At 42.2% G+C, this 6,000-nt stretch overlaps 1 protein-coding gene across 1 annotated transcript in view; it reads left to right on the top strand.

Moving 5' to 3' along the window:
* Positions 1–489: 489 nt before the first annotated feature.
* MEIS1 (Meis homeobox 1) overlaps positions 490–6,000 on the top strand; it is a 677,893-nt gene continuing 672,382 nt past the window's right edge. Inside the window, exon 1 of the mRNA XM_082746690.1 lies at positions 490–705. The gene's annotated coding sequence lies outside the window, so the exon portion shown is untranslated. The remainder of the gene's footprint in view (positions 706–6,000) is intronic.

The raw sequence follows: 6,000 nt of genomic DNA, 5'->3' as shown, positions 1-6,000 counted from the left end.
TGGAGTCTCCAGACCCAGCCGATTCCTGCAGCAAGCTCCCACACTGCTGCTCCTGGAGGAAGGAGGGGATCTCCCCAGATATGCCACTTTTGGAGTCCCTGCTTGAAGAGTAGTGGCCAAGCCGTGCCTTGCATCATGATTCAAGGTAACCCCAAACCGAGAGCTCACTCCTTGGCTCTGTCTCTATAGCCAGCTCCCCTGCTCTGATACCTGGGGGCTCTGCTGCACTCAGGCATCCCTGGTCCTTCTGAGACCACACTGTGCCTGTGTGGGCTCTACCCCCCAGTTAGCCTCTGGAGTGACGTCCCTCAGTGGAGCCAATTTTTAGAAGTTCCGATTTTGTGTTCTGCTGCTCTACCACTTGCTAGGAGCCAGCCCCTCCCCCTGCAGTCTATCTTCCCCTATTTTGCCTCAGATTCACTTCTTAGCATGTCCTCCCTTCCCCCAGAGTCATTGCTTTCTGTTCCTAGAATTGTTGCTCTTCTCTTTGACTTCCTGTTGAGTTTGTAGGTGTTTAGAATGGTTTGATAGCTAGCTGAATTCCTGGGACCAGACAAAATTTAGGCCTCCCACTCCTCTGCTGTCTTGCTTTTCCACCTCCTTGATTGTTTCAAGCAGCCCTTTACTATTCAGCTCTGAGCCATGAAATGAGCAAAGAACTCACTTCTGATTTTGAAACTCCATACCTGGATTTTGGGGCACAAGGTAGGTATTAAAGATAAAATGTTGTTTGCATGGTGGTGGGGGGTGCATTTACCATCTGTGAATTCAGGTATGCACACATTCTTCTTTCTATAACTTATTTTTTCTAAAATGAGGGTGCTTAAAATTGTAGCACATAGATGCACAGTTTTCTCCTCTTCTTCCCCCCCCCCCACCCCCCATGTCATTTGCCTTTATTTCTTTGGTTTTCCGAAGGAAATCTGAGCCCTTTTTGAGCTATTATAGATCTAGTTCCCAGATGCTTAGACCCTGGGTTTCCCAGCCTTATGGTATCTGCAGAGTTCTCCATATTTGAACCCTACCCCTCCACACCAAAGCCTGCCTGAGCTGAAAATGGTGGGTGGTCTTACTGTTCCCTCAGTGTTTTAGGAACTACCCTGCCTAGGCACATGGAGAGGGAGAGACGCTGTTAAACTCTTTGCTTTCTGGGGCATATGTGTCTGAGCTGTTGCCAGAAACTTAATGTTTTTTTAATACATTTTTGTGTGTGTTTGAGAATCAGTTTTCCAGCACTGCTGATGGAGGGCTTTGCCCACCGCCCCCCCTTTTATGGTTAAAAGCCAACTGAAGATTCAAATACAAGGTTTATTCTGGAAAACACAGTGGTGGTTTCTCCTTCTGTTGTTGTCCTCTATTTGGGCATCAACTCTTTAGTCTTTTGCCTGGGAAAAAAAATCTAATATACTGTAACTGGGATGTTTTTCAAAACTAGAAACACTTCAAAACAAGTTTAAATATAAATGAAATCGGTTTCCAAATGTCTTGTTTAAAAAAAAATGCAGATGTTTTATATTTATTATATCATTTTTGTTTTATCACCTTGCAAAATTTTATAGCATGGAATTTTATTTAATGCAGTGGCATTTGAACAGCAATATTAGACAGCTGTATTTGTTTCATATTTGGGGACTTTTTTTTTCTTTGGCAGGATATTAAAACTGAAACTAATGTAACCTGGTGTTTTGGGAAATGTGGACGAGGCATTGTGCTTATTAGTAATTGAAGACAACCATCTCTCCTCCAAATGCACCCTCAAATAAAAGACTTTTTTGCTTAGATAAATGATTATATGTTTTCAGAATGCCAGGAGGTCCAAATGAAGCCATTTTAAGGAAGATTTTGCTCAAATGTAGGGACCCTGTCTCTTGACTTTGGCTGTACAGTGCCAGGCAGGACCTAACATACTGTTGATTTGTTGCTTTTGCTGCTTTAAGGTTTTGTAAGGACGTATGGCACAGATACAGATTGCAATAAAGCTAAGAAACAGAATTATTTTCAGAGAATAAATAAGCTAAATCTCATTTCTTCCCCTAATTTGTACCTCTTAGCTCCTCCTCCATATCCTTTAATTTGCTTTTTCAAGATGTTCTACTGGTGTTTTTAATGAGTGTATTGGCTGGATGTTCACAGCTGAAAAAATGCCAGGTTTTTTTCTTCCCTTTTTGCGAAATTTTCCTTCTACAGGCAGAGACAGGTTTTTAGCTCTCTCCTAACCAAACCACAGACTCTCTGCTGGTTCTAACACCTTCCAGGTCACAATGAAGTCTCCTATAATTAAACTGAAATTATATCTGAAATACGTTACTTGGTGAAAGAAATCTGGGACATTTTTCTAAAGATATTTGCAATAATTAGTGAAACTTCTGGGACTGGTGATATTTTTGATAAGTCTTAAAGAGCCAGAAAATGTTGAGATGTAAATAATCTCTTGGACTATAGAGCAAGAGAGATCTAGCAAGCTCTGAGTAATTTTTTTTTTCTGCAAATTTTGTTGCTTTTTGGGCAGAGATGGGGAGAGTAGGGTGTTGAAAGATGCTCTTTGAAGAGAAACTCATTGATACCGGAGGGTGGCAAACTATGGCCCACTAAATCCAGCCCAAAGTCTATTTTTGTTAATAAAGTTTTTTTAAAAGTTTTAATTTGAATTCCAATTAATATACAGTATAATATTAGTTTCAGGTATACAATTTAGTGATTCAGCACTTCCATATATAACCCAGTACTCATCACAACAAGTGTATTCCTTAATCCCCATCACCTGTTTCACCCATCCCCCCACCCATCTGCCTTCTGGTAACCATCAGTTCTTTAAGAGTCTGTTTCTTGGTTTGCCTCACTCTTTTGTAAATAAAGTTTTATTGGAGCATAACTACACCCACTGTTTTTGTATTGTCTCTGGCTTCTTTTGTACTATAGTGGCGTAACTGGGTAGTTTCCACAGAAACTACTGAATGGTCCATGACACCTAGAATATTTACTATCTGACCTTTTATATTGTAAAATTTTGTGGATTAGGCTGGAAATGGACAGATTCTGGGTGTCTTTGGGAACATCGGAAAAGTGTGCCTGGCTGCTGTGGGGGAAGGGGGGTAAGGACAATGCCAGGAATGTAACTTTGTATCCATGGGCGGAACATGGCGGTTGAAATTCCTTTCCCACAGCTTGCCCTTCTGATCCCTCAGCAACCCTTTGGCAAAGGCAGGACCATTCTGCCTGTCTTACAGAGGGGAAACTGAAGCCAGCAACTCTTAGGAAAGTGATACTTCCCAGGTTACACAGCTGAGATGAGAGACCAAAGTCCTGACTTCCAGATTGCACCTTTTTTTTTTTTTTCCTAAGTGGATTTGTATTTCTCCTATTGAAGGATCTGTCCGAAGATGGAAAGCAACAAAAATGCCTCACTCTGCCTTGAATGTGGGCTGGACTGTGTCTTTCTTTGAAAGAAGAAAGGGGAAAATAATAAGTTTACAGTGAGGAATCAGTTATGTACCACCTTAACCAAGGGATCAAGGTGGACATCTCCAGTGATGTATAGATATGTATGTATCAAACATTTCCTGATATGACATAATGAACATGGTACTTCACCTTCGTGATATTCTTCCTCCAAACCTAGAGCCTTAGTCCAATCATCAGAGAAACTTCAGACAAACCTAAATTGAGGGATAGTCTGCAAAACACCTGACCAGTACTCAAAAGTGTTAAGGTCATGAAAAGCCAGGAAGACTGAAAAAGTGACATAGATGAGAAGAGACAAGTTGACTAAATATAAGAACTTATCCTGGATGAGCTCCTGGAACAGAAAAATATTAATGGAAAAACTAGTGAAATCCAAATAAACCCTCAAGTTTAGTTAATGGTAAACAAAAATAAAAAACAAAACAACCCCCCCCAAAAAAACAAATCATGTTTTAGTTAATAATTTTTTTTTTTTCTCCTCAGAAGTGGAAAAAAAACTCCACTAGTCATAGGTGCTTTGGGCATGACCCTAGACCCACAGTAACCTTATAGTGTCCTTGGGAAGCTACTGCAGGCTCGTATCCATCTTCGTTACTGTGGTCTTCTCCCTGGGAGAGTGGCCCTTACAGGTGGGCCAGGCCCTATGCACCTTGAAGGCACTTTCTAAACCCCTGATAGATGGATGTAATGTTTGTAGTATGACATAACCATAGGACTTTTCTTTTCCCCCTAGCAATTTTCTGCTTCTAGAAAAATCCAAGAGGCAGGTAAAAAGAATTTAGTTAATTCTTGGGTCCTAAGGAAGTTAAACATTCTTAAGACTTTTAGCACAAATGGTTGATAGAAGCAGCCCTTATTTACTCTAGGCAGATCGCTAATCTGCAGTGCCTCAGACAGTGCACCCTTGTTTCTGAGGGCATGGCAGAGACCTGAGGGAGCAAGAGGCAGTGGTAGGAGAGGGGCCTCCCTAGGCTGGGCCCAGTGACCAGGTTTTAGAAATAGACCTTTACCATCGTACTTCCCCACGAAGGATGGTACTTGTCATCAATCTGTGGGAATCTCGGTATTGTGAAGCAGATTTTTCGGGGGGAAGGGGGTGGGGTCCTTAGCTTTTAAAACCACCACTGCTTGTGTATGGATCTGCTGAGCGAATGACTTACTTTTCAAAGAAACAGAAAGAAATTTGTTGGTAGACTGCTGACTTTCCCACAAGGGGAAACTCAGAGACCACTTGCAACCTTTGTCCTTCCATCCATCTCCATTTCCTGAAAGAAAAGACCAGCTGGTAGAGATCTCCCCTCCAGGCAGTTACTCTTGGCCTGTGGTTTCTGTGTGTGCAGTTCTACTGCCCTAATTCTCAGCTTTCTCATGAGCCACTTGGGAGTAGTAGCTTTGTCTTCCCCAGGAGCCCCCTGGAGCTGTGTTGTGGCAGTGTTGTAGAGATATAAGGTCCTCTTAGTAGATCTCTCTGTCTCCATTCCATTGGAGCAGATGGATCCAATGAGCAGTGATGGAGAGGCCAGCTTGCCTGAGCATAAGACCTGGGGCATCAACAGTGATACTAAGAGGTGGTCTCAGGTCAGCCTGCCCTTCTTCAGCTTCTCTGGCATAAAGCAGCAGGCTGACTTCATTTATTTGCCACCCATTTATTCACTGATTCACAGAGAGGTAGTGGGGCTTTGGATCCATAGATTTGAGATCCACTCCTGGCCTTTTCACTTCCTTGATAGGTGACTGGAGAATTTACTTAACTTCTTTGAGCTTTATCTACAAAATAAGAATGGGAAAACCTGTTTCATAATTTCTGTGAAATTTTCAGTCTTATAAAGCAGGGTTTCTCAGCCCTACTGACATTTTGGATGGAATAATCTTTACTGTAGGTGGGGGTGTCCTGTGCAATGTAGCATGTTTAGCAGCATCTCTGGCCTCTACTCTCTAGATGCTAGTAGCTCGCCTTCCCTCAGTTGTGACAACCCTAGAATATTTCTACATGTTGCCAAATGTCCCTTGAGTGGGGAAAGGAACAGATTGTCCCTTGTTGAGAATCACTGGCCTAAGGAATGGGATGCAGATTGCTTGGTTTGTGGCACTTAGGAAGAAGCTGGTTGACAGTAATTCCTGTCTTTCCTTAAATGTCACAGGATTTAGTAAGGAGATACATAGCAGAGTTCCCCCTTTCCTGAATTTTAGAGTCAAAGTTAAAAGGGACAAAGTCATATGAAGAGATGCTTAACAGTGCAAATTATGGTTGGGATATTGGTCCCTGGAAGCCATGGCATTGATTGCTAAGGTTAGTGGGTCGAGGGAGTGGTGAGAGTTTGGAAGCAACCCAGTGATGAGAGAGACATGTCAAATTTTGCTGTATTGCTGACCTGTCTGTTCATGAACTCTGAACACTGCTGGTCTCCCAGGTCTTATGGGACAGTCTCAGACACTCATTCAGAGGCTGGCATCTACAACCATGAAAAAAAACGGGGGGGGGGTGTCACTTTCATTAGATTAAAATATCTCCAGAAATAGAGTGAAAGCATTAAAAAA

Source organism: Mustela nivalis, assembly GCF_964662115.1.
Source record: "Mustela nivalis genome assembly, chromosome: 8".
Classification (NCBI taxonomy): Eukaryota; Metazoa; Chordata; class Mammalia; order Carnivora; family Mustelidae; genus Mustela; species Mustela nivalis.
The sequence above is the reverse complement of the archived record's forward strand: the minus strand, read 5'-3'. Positions and strand labels throughout refer to the sequence as shown.